At 46.7% G+C, this 16,982-nt stretch overlaps 1 protein-coding gene across 2 annotated transcripts in view; it reads right to left on the bottom strand.

Annotated features, from left to right (window-relative positions):
* The window catches only part of ERBB4 (erb-b2 receptor tyrosine kinase 4), a 1,426,503-nt gene that overhangs the window by 98,709 nt on the left and 1,310,812 nt on the right, over window positions 1-16,982 (bottom strand). The gene's annotated exons all lie outside the window — the stretch shown is intronic.

Below are 16,982 nucleotides of genomic sequence, written 5' to 3'. Positions count from 1 at the left end.
CTGAAAAAATCACTACATCAATCAGTGGGAGATAAATATTGGCCTCTGGGCTTGTGTGCCACTCCTGACTCCTGTGTGCGTCATCTCTCACTCAGTGGGCCATAGAAAGCCTTATTTTGTTTTATTTGTTTTCTAAATTCTCCCTGAAAAAATCATTTTATTTTATTTGGTTTCTAAATTCTTCCTGAAAAAATCATTTTATTCTATTATTTTTTTTTCCTAAAGTCTCCCTGAAAAAAAACAAAAATAAATCAGTGGGAGATTAATATTGCCCTTTCTGCTTCTGTGCCAGTCTTGACTCCTGGGTGTGCCATCTCTCTCTCTCTCTCCAATTGTGGGCCATAGAAAGCCTATTATTTTTTTAGCTTGATTTGGGTTCCAAAATCTACCTGAAAAAATCACTACATCAATCATTGGGAGATAAATATTGGCCTCTGGGCTTGTGTGCCACTCCTGACTCCTGTGTGCGTCATCTCTCACTCAGTGGGCCATAGAAAGCCTTTTTTTGTTTTATTTGTTTTCTAAATTCTCCCTGAAAAAATCATTTTATTTTATTTGGTTTCTAAATTCTTCCTGAAAAAATAATTTTATTCTATTATTTTTTTTCCTAAAGTCTCCCTGAAAAAACAAAAAAAAACAAATCAGTGGGAGATTAATATTGCCCTTTCTGCTTGTGTGCCAGTCTTGACTCCTGGGTGTGCCATCTCTCTCTCTCTCTCTAATTGTGGGCCATAGAAAGCCTATTATTTTTTTAGCTTGATTTGGGTTCCAAAATCTACCTGAAAAAATCACTACATCAATCAGTGGGAGATAAATATTGGCCACTGGGTTTGTGTGCCACTCCTGACTCCTGTGTGCGTCATCTCTCACTCAGTGGGCCATAGAAAGCCTTTTTTTGTTTTATTTGTTTTCTAAATTCTCCCTGAAAAAATCATTTTATTTTATTTGGTTTCTAAATTCTTCCTGAAAAAATAATTTTATTCTATTATTTTTTTTCCTAAAGTCTCCCTGAAAAAACAAAAAAAAACAAATCAGTGGGAGATTAATATTGCCCTTTCTGCTTGTGTGCCAGTCTTGACTCCTGGGTGTGCCATCTCTCTCTCTCTCTCTAATTGTGGGCCATAGAAAGCCTATTATTTTTTTAGCTTGATTTGGGTTCCAAAATCTACTTGAAAAAATCACTACATCAATCAGTGGGAGATAAATATTGGCCACTGGGTTTGTGTGCCACTCCTGACTCCTGTGTGCGTCATCTCTCACTCAGTGGGCCATAGAAAGCCTTTTTTTGTTTTATTTGTTTTCTAAATTCTCCCTGAAAAAATCATTTTATTTTATTTGGTTTCTAAATTCTTCCTGAAAAAATCATTTTATTCTATTATTTTTTTTTCCTAAAGTCTCCCTGAAAAAAAAAAAAAAATCAAATCAGTGGGAGATTAATATTTACATTTGTGCTTCAGTGACAGTCCTGCGTGTGTGGCATCTCTCTCATTTGTTGCCACCAACAACAGAGTGTGTAACATTGTGCCTGATTTTCGTTGTGGTCTCACTCACCTGTAAAGGGGTAGCTAAATCATACTGAAGTTATAGCTCACCGTGTAATTTGTGTGACAGCAACAAATACCGTTAGTTTGTTTACGTTTTTAAAACAATGAGGAAGTCTGGTGGAAGAGGTCGTGGCTGGGGGCGTTCATTGTCAGCTGGTAATGAGGGTAGTGGTAGTGGTGGAGCATCAGCTGGTCGTGGGAAAAAAAATATTGCACCTAAGTCTGGAGCTGTGGAGCCAGGTTCGTCGTCTGGCTACACAAGGCCTCGAACGCTCCCTTTTCTGGGAGTAGGAAAACCGCTTTTAAAGCCGGAGCAGCAAGAGCAAGTTTTGGCTTATCTTGCTGACTCAGCCTCTAGCTCTTTTGCCTCCTCTCGTGAAACTGGTAAATGTCAAAGCAGCGCGTCGTTAGTGGATGTTCACGGTCAGGGACAAGTCGCTTCCTTGTCCTCTTCAGCAAAAACAACAACAGAGAAGAATGCAGCAGGCGACACAACGGGTTACTCCATGGAGCTCTTTACACATACCGTCCCTGGCATAGAAAGTGAAGCAGTTAACAGTCCATGCCCATTACAAGTTGAATCTGACATGAAGTGCACTGATGCACAGCCACAGCCAGACTACTATGCTGGTCCTTTGACTCAGACCACAACATTGCCCTCGCAGGGTAATGATCAAGAATCAGACACTGATGAGACTATGTTGCCCCATCACGAACGCTATACCACCGACCAACACGGTGACACAGACGAAGTTGCACACGAGCTACAAGAAGAGGTAATAGATGACCCAGTTCTTGACCCCGATTGGCAGCCATTGGGGGAACAGGGTGCAGGCGGCAGCAGTTCTGAAGCGGAGGAGGAGGGGCCGCAGCAGGCATCAACATCGCAACAGGTTCCATCTGCCGGGCCCGTATCTTGCCCAAAACGAGTGGCAAAGCCAAAACCTGTTAGAGGACAGCGTGGCCATCCGGTTAAAGCTCAGTCTGCAATGCCTGAAAAGGTATCCGATGCTAGAAACAGTGCAGTCTGGCATTTTTTTAAACAACATCCAATTGATCAGCGCAAAGTCATCTGTCAAAAATGTTCAACTACCTTAAGCAGAGGACAGAATCTGAAAAGTCTCAATACAAGTTGCATGCATAGACATTTAACCACCATGCATTTGCAAGCCTGGACTAACTACCAAACGTCCCTTAAGGTTGTAGCACCCTCGGCCAATGAAGCTAGTCAGCAACGCAACATCCCTTCCGGCAGTGTAGGGCCACCATTTTCCGCACCACCTGCAGTATCTGTGCAGGTTTCTTTGCCAGGCCAAAGCAGTCAGGGTCAGGGAATCACCAGTTTCGTAGTAGGAAACACTGCATCTAGGGCACCGGCGGCAACAATACCATCTCCCACCGTCTCTCAGTCTGCCATGTCCACCGGCACCCCCGCTAGTTCCACGATCTCCAGCTCTCCAGTCCAGCTCACCCTACATGAGACTGTGGTTAGAAAAAGAAAGTACTTAGCCTCGCATCCGCGTACACAGGGTTTGAACGCACACATAGCTAGACTAATCTCGTTAGAGATGATGCCCTACCGGTTAGTTGAAAGCGAAGCTTTCAAAGCCCTGATGGACTACGCTGTACCACGCTACGAGCTACCCAGTCGACACTTTTTTTCCAGAAAAGCCATCCCAGCCCTCCACCAGCATGTTAAAGATCGCATCGTCCATGCACTCAGGCAATCTGTGAGCACAAAGGTGCACCTGACAACAGATGCATGGACCAGTAGGCATGGCCAGGGACGTTACGTATCCATCACGGCACACTGGGTAAATGTGGTGGATGCAGGGTCCACAGGGGACAGCAAGTTTGGGACAGTTCTGCCTAGCCCACGGTCTAGGAAACAGTTGGCTGTAGCCGTTCGCACCCCCTCCTCCTCCTCTTCGTCCTCCTGCAGAAGCGAGAGCTCGTCCACAGACCGCAGTCGCACAACCACTCCATCCGCAGCTGCCACTGTTGCACACCAGGTCTCCCATTATGGGGCAGCTACTGGCAAACGTCAGCAGGCTGTATTGGCTATGAAGTGTTTGGGCGACAACAGACACACCGCGGAAGTTCTGTCCGAGTTCTTGCAGAAAGAAACGCAGTCGTGGCTGGGCACTGTAGATCTTGAGGCAGGCAAGGTAGTGAGTGATAACGGAAGGAATTTCATGGCTGCCATCTCCCTTTCCCAACTGAAACACATTCCTTGCCTGGCTCACACCTTAAACCTGGTGGTGCAGTGCTTCCTGAAAAGTTATCCGGGGTTATCCGACCTGCTCCTCAAAGTGCGTGGACTTTGCTCACATATCCGCCGTTCGCCCGTACACTCCAGCCGTATGCAGACCTATCAGCGTTCTTTGAACCTTCCCCAGCATCACCTAATCATAGACGTTGCAACAAGGTGGAACTCAACACTGCACATGCTTCAGAGACTGTGCGAACAGAGGCGGGCTGTTATGTTTTTGTGGGCGGATACACATACACGGGCAGGCAGTAGGATGGCAGACATGGAGTTGTCAGGTGTGCAGTGGTCAAAGATTCAAGACATGTGTCAAGTCCTTCAGTGTTTTGAGGAATGCACACGGCTGGTTAGTGCAGACAACGCCATAATAAGCATGAGCATCCCCCTAATGCGTGTGCTGATGCAAAGTTTGACGCACATAAAGGATCAGGCGTCTGCAGCTGAGGAAGAGGAAAGCCTTGATGACAGTCAGCCATTGTCTGGCCAGGGCAGTGTACAGGACGAGTTAGCGGGCGAAGAGGAGGAGGAGGACGAGGAGGATGATGGGGATGATTATATTTTTAATGAGGAAGCTTTTCCGGGGCCACTGGAAATTGGTGGCGCGGCAAGGCCGGGTTCTGGTTTTTGGAGGGACACAAGTGACGTGGATTTGCCTGAAACTGCCCCTCAACCAAGCACAACCGCAGATTTGAGAACTGGAACTTTGGCCCACATGGCGGATTATGCCTTACGTATCCTCAAAAGGGACACACGCATAACTAAAATGATGAACGATGACGATTACTGGTTGGCCTGCCTCCTTGATCCTCGCTATAAAGGCAAATTGCAAAATATAATGCCACATGAGAACTTGGAACTAATATTAGCAACCAAACAATCAACTCTTGTTGACCGTTTGCTTCTGGCATTCCCTGCACACAGCGCCCGTGATCGTTCTCACATGAGCTGCAGGGGCCAGCAGACCAGAGGAGTTAGAGGGGCAGAAATCAGAAGTGGCGTTGGCCAGAGGGGTTTTCTGACCAGGTTGTGGAGTGATTTTGCTATGACCGCAGACAGGACAGGTACTGCAGCATCAATTCAAAGTGACAGGAGACAACATTTGTCCAGTATGGTTACAAACTATTTTTCATCCCTTATCGATGTTCTCCCTCAACCGTCATTCCCATTTGATTACTGGGCATCAAAATTAGACACCTGGCCAGAATTGGCAGAATATGCATTGCAGGAGCTTGCTTGCCCGGCAGCTAGTGTCCTATCAGAAAGAGTATTCAGTGCTGCAGGTTCAATACTAACAGAAAAAAGGACTCGTCTGGCTACCCAAAATGTAGATGATCTAACCTTCATTAAAATGAACCACAACTGGATTTCGAAATCTTTTGCCCCACCTTGCCCGGCTGACACCTAGCTTTCCTATGAAAAGGTCTTGCCTGTGGACTATTCTGAATGCCTTTTCCAATCTCGTAATTTTCTGCACCTGATTGTCCAGCATACGACATGTTTACACCTCACTAAATGGCCAAACTCCCCACACGGGGCCGTGGTATCGACACTTGGCGACAGCACCCGTGAGAGTGCTGTTTGTCTGAAGAGGTGGGTGTGCCCGCTTTTGGTCGACAGCACTGCCACTGGGTCCCTCCTAGTACAATAAAGTGTCTCTGGCGGTGGTGGTGCGCACCCAACGTCAGACACACCGTTGTAATATGAGGGGCCCTGGGCCTGTACCGCCGGCCACAAGACAGTTCCCCCCCCCAGCTCAAGCAGTGCTCTACCACTTGCAAAATTATCTCACAGCTCCACCAATGTTTAGTCTATGCGCTGACATCCTTCAATGCCTGCCACTGACAATACCATTGTATTGACATTTTTGTTATGTTAGGCCTTCGAAGCCTGTCTGCGGTCACTCCTTACAATATGCCTCCACTGACCACACCACTGCTGCCCGTGTACCCCTGGAACCAATTTAAAATTGCCTACAGCCATGTGTTATTATTTTAGGCCTTCGATGCCTGTCTGCGGTCACTCCTTACAATATGCCTCCACTGACCACACCACTGCTGCCCGTGTACCCCTGGAACCAATTTAAAATTGCCTACAGCCATGTGTTATTATTTTAGGCCTTCGATGCCTGTCTGTGGTCACTCCTTCCACTAGGCCTCCACTGACCACACCACTGCTGCCCGTGTACCCCTGGAACCAATTTAAAATTGCCTACAGCCAGCCCAATTTTTATCCTTTAGGCCTTCGATGCCTGTCTGCGGTCACTCCTTCCACTAGGCCTCCACTGACCACACCACTGCTGCCCGTGTACCCCTGGAATCAATTTAAAATTGCCTACAGCCATGTGTTATTATTTTAGGCCTTCGATGCCTGTCTGTGGTCACTCCTTCCACTAGGCCTCCACTGACCACACCACTGCTGCCCGTGTACCCCTGGAACCAATTTAAAATTGCCTACAGCCATGTGTTATTATTTTAGGCCTTCGATGCCTGTCTGCGGTCACTCCTTACAATATGCCTCCACTGACCACACCACTGCTGCCCGTGTACCCCTGGAACCAATTTAAAATTGCCTACAGCCATGTGTTATTATTTTAGGCCTTCGATGCCTGTCTGCGGTCACTCCTTACAATATGCCTCCACTGACCACACCACTGCTGCCCGTGTACCCCTGGAACCAATTTAAAATTGCCTACAGCCATGTGTTATTATTTTAGGCCTTCGATGCCTGTCTGTGGTCACTCCTTCCACTAGGCCTCCACTGACCACACCACTGCTGCCCGTGTACCCCTGGAACCAATTTAAAATTGCCTACAGCCATGTGTTATTATTTTAGGCCTTCGATGCCTGTCTGTGGTCACTCCTTCCACTAGGCCTCCACTGACCACACCACTGCTGCCCGTGTACCCCTGGAACCAATTTAAAATTGCCTACAGCCATGTGTTATTATTTTAGGCCTTCGATGCCTGTCTGCGGTCACTCCTTACAATATGCCTCCACTGACCACACCACTGCTGCCCGTGTACCCCTGGAACCAATTTAAAATTGCCTACAGCCATGTGTTATTATTTTAGGCCTTCGATGCCTGTCTGCGGTCACTCCTTACAATATGCCTCCACTGACCACACCACTGCTGCCCGTGTACCCCTGGAACCAATTTAAAATTGCCTACAGCCATGTGTTATTATTTTAGGCCTTCGATGCCTGTCTGCGGTCACTCCTTACAATATGCCTCCACTGACCACACCACTGCTGCCCGTGTACCCCTGGAACCAATTTAAAATTGCCTACAGCCATGTGTTATTATTTTAGGCCTTCGATGCCTGTCTGCAGTCACTCCTTACAATATGCCTCTACTGACCACACCACTGCTGCCCGTGTACCCCTGGAACCAATTTAAAATTGCCTACAGCCATGTGTTATTATTTTAGGCCTTCGATGCCTGTCTGCGGTCACTCCTTACAATATGCCTCCACTGACCACACCACTGCTGCCCGTGTACCCCTGGAACCAATTTAAAATTGCCTACAGCCATGTGTTATTATTTTAGGCCTTCGATGCCTGTCTGCGGTCACTCCTTACAATATGCCTCCACTGACCACACCACTGCTGCCCGTGTACCCCTGGAACCAATTTAAAATTGCCTACAGCCATGTGTTATTATTTTAGGCCTTCGATGCCTGTCTGCGGTCACTCCTTACAATATGCCTCCACTGACCACACCACTGCTGCCCGTGTACCCCTGGAACCAATTTAAAATTGCCTACAGCCATGTGTTATTATTTTAGGCCTTCGATGCCTGTCTGCGGTCACTCCTTACAATATGCCTCCACTGACCACACCACTGCTGCCCGTGTACCCCTGGAACCAATTTAAAATTGCATACAGCCATGTGTTATTATTTTAGGCCTTCGATGCCTGTCTGTGGTCACTCCTTCCACTAGGCCTCCACTGACCACACCACTGCTGCCCGTGTACCCCTGGAACCAATTTAATATTGCCTACAGCCAGCCCAATTTTTTTACTTTAGGCCTTCGATGCCTGTCTGCGGTCACTCCTTACACTAGGCCTCTACTGACCACACCACTGCTGCCCGTGTACTCCTGGAACCAATTTAAAATTGCATACAGCCATGTGTTATTATTTTAGGCCTTCGATGCCTGTCTGTGGTCACTCCTTCCACTAGGCCTCCACTGACCACACCACTGCTGCCCGTGTACCCCTGGAACCAATTTAAAATTGCCTACAGCCATGTGTTATTATTTTAGGCCTTCGATGCCTGTCTGCGGTCACTCCTTCCACTAGGCCTCCACTGACCACACCACTGCTGCCCGTGTACCCCTGGAACCAATTTAAAATTGCCTAAAGCCAGCCCAATTTTTTTACTTTAGGCCTTCGATGCCTGTCTGCGGTCACTCCTTCCACTAGGCCTCTACTGACCACACCACTGCTGCCCGTGTACCTCTGGAACCAATTTAAATTGCCTACAGCCATGTGTTATTATTTTAGGCCTTCGATGCCTGTCTGTGGTCACTCCTTCCACTAGGCCTCCACTGACCACACCACTGCTGCCCGTGTACCCCTGGAACCAATTTAAAATTGCCTACAGCCATGTGTTATTATTTTAGGCCTTCGATGCCTGTCTGCGGTCACTCCTTACAATATGCCTCCACTGACCACACCACTGCTGCCCGTGTACCCCTGGAACCAATTTAAAATTGCCTACAGCCATGTGTTATTATTTTAGGCCTTCGATGCCTGTCTACGGTCACTCCTTACAATATGCCTCCACTGACCACACCACTGCTGCCCGTGTACCCCTGGAACCAATTTAAAATTGCCTACAGCCATGTGTTATTATTTTAGGCCTTCGATGCCTGTCTGCGGTCACTCCTTCCACTAGGTCTCCACTGACCACACCACTGCTGCCCGTGTACCCCTGGAACCAATTTAAAATTGCCTACAGCCAGCCCAATTTTTTTACTTTAGGCCTTCGATGCCTGTCTGCGGTCACTCCTTCCACTAGGCCTCCACTGACCACACCACTGCTGCCCGTGTACCCCTGGAACTAATTTAAAATTGCCTACAGCCATGTGTTATTATTTTAGGCCTTCGATGCCTGTCTGCGGTCACTCCTTACAATATGCCTCCACTGACCACACCACTGCTGCCCGTGTACCCCTGGAACCAATTTAAAATTGCATACAGCCATGTGTTATTATTTTAGGCCTTCGATGCCTGTCTGTGGTCACTCCTTCCACTAGGCCTCCACTGACCACACCACTGCTGCCCGTGTACCCCTGGAACCAATTTAAAATTTCCTACAGCCATGTGTTATTATTTTAGGCCTTCGATGCCTGTCTGCGGTCACTCCTTCCACTAGGCCTCCACTGACCACACCACTGCTGCCCGTGTACCCCTGGAACCAACATCAGAAAATATAAATATAAGTATTTTGCTTATAAAAAAGAAAATACTGGAGAGATATCAAATGCAGACATTTTAACATTAAAAACAAACACATACAACAAAAATCTGGTACAGTACTAAAAATGGCCACCAGCTACAATAACTTTCTCCTGCAAGTAGTTAACTGAAAGTTTTTTTCAATTTAAAACACAGATATGGCATCCACCGAGTGTTGTCCTGTCGCGTCTTCTTTATATTATTGCCAAGAAGATGCAAAACAATGAAAATAATAAAATCATTATTTACCAAAAAAATAGAGTAAGTCAAAACCACATTGCAAATAAACATTCATTACAAATAAAGAAGCAGGGCGCGTCCGAGGGTGAGTATATACCTAATAAGAATATAATCACCCTCGGACGCGCCCTGCTTCTTTCCGACAGCCTTCCTTCCTAAGAATCAGCCCTTCCGTGGTGTAGAGAGAGGGTTTGTTACACTCCAAGGTGTTCCCCAGGTTGCCTTTCCTGAGCTTCGATCTTCATGCTCTCGTTTAGTAGTTGTCGGAAAGTAGGCTGCATTAGGCCTACAAATTGGGTATGGGGTGGAGAGAGATGGTGTGTTACACTCCAAGGTGTTCCCCAGGTTTCCTTGCCATTGCTTCGGTCTTCCGACTCTCGTTTAGTAGTTGTAGAAAACTACACTGCATTAGGCCTACAAAATGGGTATCGGGTGGAGAGAGATGGTGTGTTACACTCCAAGGTGTTCCCCAGGTTGCCTTTCCTGAGCTTCGATCTTCCGGCTCTCGTTTAGTAGTTGTTGGAAACTACACTGCATTAGGCCTACAAATTGGGTATGGGGTGTAGAGAGATGGTGTGTTCCACTCCAAGGTGTTCTCCAGGTTGCCTTTCCTGAGCTTCGATCTTCCGGCTCTCGTTTAGTAGTTGTTGGAAACTACGCTGCATTAGGCCTACAAATTGGGTATGGGGTGTAGAGAGATGGTGTGTTCCACTCCAAGGTGTTCCCCAGGTTTCCTCGCCAATGCTTCGATCTTCATGCTCTCGTTAAGTAGTTGTTGGAAACTACGCTGCATTAGGCCTACAAATTGGGTATGGGGTGTAGAGAGATGGTGTGTTCCACTCCAAGGTGTTCCCCAGGTTTCCTCGCCAATGCTTCGATCTTCATGCTCTCGTTTAGTAGTTGTTGGAAACTACGCTGCATTAGGCCTACAAATTGGGTATGGGGTGTAGAGAGATGGTGTGTTCCACTCCAAGGTGTTCTCCAGGTTGCCTTTCCTGAGCTTCGATCTTCCGGCTCTCGTTTAGTAGTTCTTGGAAACTACACTGCATTAGGCCTACAATTTGGGTATGGGGTGTAGAGAGATGGTGTGTTCCACTCCAAGGTGTTCTCCAGGTTGCCTTTCCTGAGCTTCGATCTTCCGGCTCTCGTTTAGTAGTTCTTGGAAACTACACTGCATTAGGCCTACAAATTGGGTATGGGGTGTAGAGAGATGGTGTGTTCCACTCCAAGGTGTTCCCCAGGTTGCCTTTCCTGAGCTTCGATCTTCCGGCTTTCGTTTAGTAGTTGTTGGAAACTACGCTGCATTAGGCCTACAAATTGGGTATGGGGTGTAGAGAGATGGTGTGTTCCACTCCAAGGTGTTCTCCAGGTTGCCTTTCCTGAGCTTCGATCTTCCGGCTCTCGTTTAGTAGTTCTTGGAAACTACACTGCATTAGGCCTACAAATTGGGTATGGGGTGTAGAGAGATGGTGTGTTCCACTCCAAGGTGTTCTCCAGGTTGCCTTTCCTGAGCTTCGATCTTCCGGCTCTCGTTTAGTAGTTGTTGGAAACTACGCTGCATTAGGCCTACAAATTGGGTATGGGGTGTAGAGAGATGGTGTGTTCCACTCCAAGGTGTTCCCCAGGTTTCCTCGCCAATGCTTCGATCTTCATGCTCTCGTTAAGTAGTTGTTGGAAACTACGCTGCATTAGGCCTACAAATTGGGTATGGGGTGTAGAGAGATGGTGTGTTCCACTCCAAGGTGTTCCCCAGGTTTCCTCGCCAATGCTTCGATCTTCATGCTCTCGTTTAGTAGTTGTTGGAAACTACGCTGCATTAGGCCTACAAATTGGGTATGGGGTGTAGAGAGATGGTGTGTTCCACTCCAAGGTGTTCTCCAGGTTGCCTTTCCTGAGCTTCGATCTTCCGGCTCTCGTTTAGTAGTTCTTGGAAACTACACTGCATTAGGCCTACAATTTGGGTATGGGGTGTAGAGAGATGGTGTGTTCCACTCCAAGGTGTTCTCCAGGTTGCCTTTCCTGAGCTTCGATCTTCCGGCTCTCGTTTAGTAGTTCTTGGAAACTACACTGCATTAGGCCTACAAATTGGGTATGGGGTGTAGAGAGATGGTGTGTTCCACTCCAAGGTGTTCCCCAGGTTGCCTTTCCTGAGCTTCGATCTTCCGGCTTTCGTTTAGTAGTTGTTGGAAACTACGCTGCATTAGGCCTACAAATTGGGTATGGGGTGTAGAGAGATGGTGTGTTCCACTCCAAGGTGTTCTCCAGGTTGCCTTTCCTGAGCTTCGATCTTCCGGCTCTCGTTTAGTAGTTCTTGGAAACTACACTGCATTAGGCCTACAAATTGGGTATGGGGTGTAGAGAGATGGTGTGTTCCACTCCAAGGTGTTCTCCAGGTTGCCTTTCCTGAGCTTCGATCTTCCGGCTCTCGTTTAGTAGTTCTTGGAAACTACACTGCATTAGGCCTACAAATTGGGTATGGGGTGTAGAGAGATGGTGTGTTCCACTCCAAGGTGTTCTCCAGGTTGCCTTTCCTGAGCTTCGATCTTCCGGCTCTCGTTTAGTAGTTCTTGGAAACTACGCTGCATTAGGCCTACAAATTGGGTATGGGGTGTAGAGAGATGGTGTGTTCCACTCCAAAGTGTTCCCCAGGTTTCCTCGCCAATGCTTCGATCATCATGCTCTCGTTTAGTAGTTGTTGGAAACTACGCTGCATTAGGCCTACAAATTGGGTATGGGGTGTAGAGAGATGGTGTGTTCCACTCCAAGGTGTTCTCCAGGTTGCCTTTCCTGAGCTTCGATCTTCCGGCTCTCGTTTAGTAGTTGTTGGAAACTACGCTGCATTAGGCCTACAAATTGGGTATGGCGTGTAGAGAGATGGTGTGTTCCACTCCAAGGTGTTCCCCAGGTTTCCTCGCCAATGCTTCGATCATCATGCTCTCGTTTAGTAGTTGTTGGAAACTACGCTGCATTAGGCCTACAAATTGGGTATGGGGTGTAGAGAGATGGTGTGTTCCACTCCAAGGTGTTCTCCAGGTTGCCTTTCCTGAGCTTCGATCTTCCGGCTCTCGTTTAGTAGTTGTTGGAAACTACGCTGCATTAGGCCTACAAATTGGGTATGGGGTGTAGAGAGATGGTGTGTTCCACTCCAATGTGTTCTCCAGGTTGCCTTTCCTGAGCTTCGATCTTCCGGCTCTCGTTTAGTAGTTGTTGGAAACTACGCTGCATTAGGCCTACAAATTGGGTATGGGGTGTAGAGAGATGGTGTGTTCCACTCCAAGGTGTTCTCCAGGTTGCCTTTCCTGAGCTTCGATCTTCCGGCTCTCGTTTAGTAGTTGTTGGAAACTACGCTGCATTAGGCCTACAAATTGGGTATGGGGTGTAGAGAGATGGTGTGTTCCACTCCAATGTGTTCTCCAGGTTGCCTTTCCTGAGCTTCGATCTTCCGGCTCTCGTTTAGTAGTTCTTGGAAACTACACTGCATTAGGCCTACAAATTGGGTATGGGGTGTAGAGAGATGGTGTGTTCCACTCCAAGGTGTTCTCCAGGTTGCCTTTCCTGAGCTTCGATCTTCCGGCTCTTGTTTAGTAGTTCTTGGAAACTACACTGCATTAGGCCTACAAATTGGGTATGGGGTGTAGAGAGATGGTGTGTTCCACTCCAAGGTGTTCCCCAGGTTGCCTTTCCTGAGCTTCGATCTTCCGGCTCTCGTTTAGTAGTTGTTGGAAACTACGCTGCATTAGGCCTACAAATTGGGTATGGGGTGTAGAGAGATGGTGTGTTCCACTCCAAAGTGTTCCCCAGGTTTCCTCGCCAATGCTTCGATCATCATGCTCTCGTTTAGTAGTTCTTGGAAACTACGCTGCATTAGGCCTACAAATTGGGTATGGGGTGTAGAGAGATGGTGTGTTCCACTCCAAGGTGTTCTCCAGGTTGCCTTTCCTGAGCTTCGATCTTCCGGCTCTCGTTTAGTAGTTCTTGGAAACTACGCTGCATTAGGCCTACAAATTGGGTATGGGGTGTAGAGAGATGGTGTGTTCCACTCCAAGGTGTTCCCCAGGTTTCCTCGCCAATGCTTCGATCATCATGCTCTCGTTTAGTAGTTGTTGGAAACTACGCTGCATTAGGCCTACAAATTGGGTATGGGGTGTAGAGAGATGGTGTGTTCCACTCCAAGGTGTTCTCCAGGTTGCCTTTCCTTAGCTTCGATCTTCCGGCTCTCGTTTAGTAGTTGTTGGAAACTACGCTGCATTAGGCCTACAAATTGGGTATGGGGTGTAGAGAGATGGTGTGTTCCACTCCAAGGTGTTCTCCAGGTTGCCTTTCCTGAACTTCTATCTTCAGGCTCTCATTAAATTGTGGTTAAACGGAACAACTGCATTTGGCGTACTAGTTGGTTTGGGGCCTACTATCGGTGTCTGCCACTCCTTGCTGTTCTCCTGGTTTCCTGTCCTCAAATTCCGTTTTCAGGCGCTCGTTAAGTAGTTGTTAATGTTAGACTGCATTTGGCCTACTAGTTGGGTTGGGGCCTACTATCGGTGTCTGCCACTCCTTGCTGTTCTCCTCCACTGAACAAAGCTGTGCCGCCTGTTTACTACGGTTGCCAATTTTGAACTGCATTTCGACTACTTACTGATTTGGGCCTACTCTCTGTGTCAGCCTCTCATTCCAGTTGTCCTCCACTGCAATGCCCCCTGGTTATTCCTGTGTTACCAATTTTGAACTGCATTTAGCCAACTTTATTCTTTGGGCCTATATCTGTGTTTCCTCCTCATCCTGCCCATTGCCCAGCCAGTGATAGATGAGTCTGCTGGTACATTGACCCATAACGCAACATTCCCCGTGCACGCTACACAACAACATTGTGACCCTGCTGAAAGTCAGGTTGCTCTTCCCGCATACCATACCACCTTACACGGGGACAAAGAGGAAGGTGCAGATGAAAGTGCAGGTTCCTTCATCAGGTTGGGGGAGGAATACTAGTTGGCGACGTCACTGGCACAGGGCCTCTCATAGTACGCAAAAGTGTTGCTGCCGGTGGGAGGCGCCCCCGCCGTGCAAACACACCGCTGTACTTTGAGGGGCCCTGTGCCAGTGCCAATGCCAACGAGTGGGCCCCCCCTGCTTGCTCAGGTTCACAGCACTTGCAAAGTTGAAATACTTACCTCTCCCTGCTCCACTGCCGTGACGTGGTCCAGATTTCCTGGGCCCACTAATTACTTGAACCAGCCCTACCCACCACAACTTTAGCCAAATGAACCCCAATTTCAAATGCCTTCCAATTATTATAAGGTAAATTACGCTTGACAAGCTTCATTAAGAAGAATGGATGGTTTTGACATTAAAATGGGCACTCTAGGTGTTTTCCTGGCCCCCACTCACTGCCGACTATGCTGCCCCATTGACTTGCATTGGGTTTCGTGTTTCGGTCGATCCCGACTTTACGTCATAATCGGCCGATTTCACTCGACCCGACTTTTGAGATAGTCGGGTTTCGCGAAACCCGGCTCGACTCTAAAAAGGTCAAGGTCGCTCAACTCTAGTAGGCACGTTCCCCGGCTATTGTTATTTGTGTGTTCAGGTTTAGGGTCGCGGTCAGCTCAGGTTCCATCACCCTAGAGCTCGTTGGTGCTTGTCCTTTTGTGATTCCCTGCCATTGGAATCATGACAGTTACCTATACACTGACATTGTACACTGTATACTATATACAGAGGTCCTGTGTATAATGTCACCGGTGATCACTATATTACCTCTACACAGACACTGCAACTGCATACTAAGTACAGATCTCCTGTGAATACTGGCAGTTATGGTGATAGTATTGTGGTTTTTTATCACTGATCAGTATTGCAGTATTAGGTCACTATGTGGTGGTAACATGTGGTCTTTTAATGATGTTGCGGTATTTGTGCCTTGTAAGTGCTATTTGGTCACTTTGTGGTGGTAATATGTGGTCTGGTCATGGTGTTGCGGTATTTGTCCCTTGTATGTGCTATTTGGTCACTATGTGGTGGTAATATGGGGTCTGGTCATGGTGCGGTGGTATTAGTTCCTTGTATGTGATATTATTCGGTCACTGGTGGTAATATGTGGTCTGGTAATGGTGTTGTATTTGTTCCTTGTATGTGATATTATTAGTCATTTTAAAAATTGAACAATAAATAAAAATATACCTAAATTGTATTGCATATTTTAACAAATATTTAATAGGTTACTGTAGAGTAGGGCCCGGCCAAAAGTGTCTACCGTGTTATGGTAGCGGCTGGAAAAATCTTTTGGCCAAAACAAAATCTGCCGGCTATATGTGTGATCTGGTGATGGGAACTGTTAATGTGTGATAGGTGAGAAGTGGAGTTTCACTCAGCAACTATTTTTCTAGAATAATCTGGTTCAGGTATATGATGACCCCGTCACATGACCGTGGTGCCCACAGAGTCTGAACACCCCGGGGCCCTGGCTACCCTTAATCCACCCCAGGGTGGAAGTGACCCTTTTGTGGATGTTGTAAAGTACACTTTCATTACTATCATTATTATTATTATTATTATTACATAGGAGAAATTAACAATTTTTCAATAAAAAGTATTTTCACACAGCAGATTGTTTGTAAAAAATAACGGGAAAAAATATATTCCATACATCTAAATGTTCAAAGATTTCTCTAAAGACTATTCGGATAATCAGGACAGTCACAGAAATCTGTCCTAAAAAATTGCTGTGTGTTAATATGAAGTTATATGTCAAATTTTATAAAAGAACCTCCTTTTACATATTAAAGGGAATCTGTCACCAGGTTTTTGATTCCTCATCTGAGAGCAGCATAATGTAGGAAAACAGACCCTGATTCCAATGATATATCAGTTAGTATACTGGGTTCAGCAGTTGTGACAGAATCAGAGATTTTAAATGTAGCATGTAGCAGACCTGAGAAAGCTAACCCTGCCCACACTAGTGAGACAGTGAGCTGATTATTAGAGGAGGGGCGTGGTCAGACCAGAGCTCACACAAGCACCAGGTCCTGGCAGTGATAAAGTCCTGGTAATAAAACTTTCATTGTAAGTAAACAACTGCACACAGCTTAATAAGTGATACATCACTAAATCACTAAATTCAGTGTTTTAACCTTTACATCATGCTGTCCTCATATTACATTTCAAAAACCTGGTGACAGATTCCCTTTAAGTGGGTTGTCCTGGATTGAGAAAGTTACTGTTTTTTTTCCAGAAACAGTTCCAACCTGGGTTGTGTCTGATACTACAGCTAAGGCTTAGCCACTTGAGTGGGAATGAACTACCTATCTGATACAGCTCACAGACAAGAGTTAACGACTACTTTTTCAATCAATGCCAACCCATTCAAGCACTTATGCATGGAGTATGGTTCTCACTGACTACATTTAAATTCATAATTTGATCATTTGCATCGGAACAATAGTTATTCAATGGCTTTAATAGTGGAAATTGGTAAAC

Source organism: Ranitomeya imitator, chromosome 7, assembly GCF_032444005.1.
Source record: "Ranitomeya imitator isolate aRanImi1 chromosome 7, aRanImi1.pri, whole genome shotgun sequence".
In the NCBI taxonomy this organism is placed as follows: domain Eukaryota; kingdom Metazoa; phylum Chordata; class Amphibia; order Anura; family Dendrobatidae; genus Ranitomeya; species Ranitomeya imitator.
Note: the sequence above shows the minus strand (reverse complement) of the source record. Positions and strands in the feature narration are given on the sequence as shown.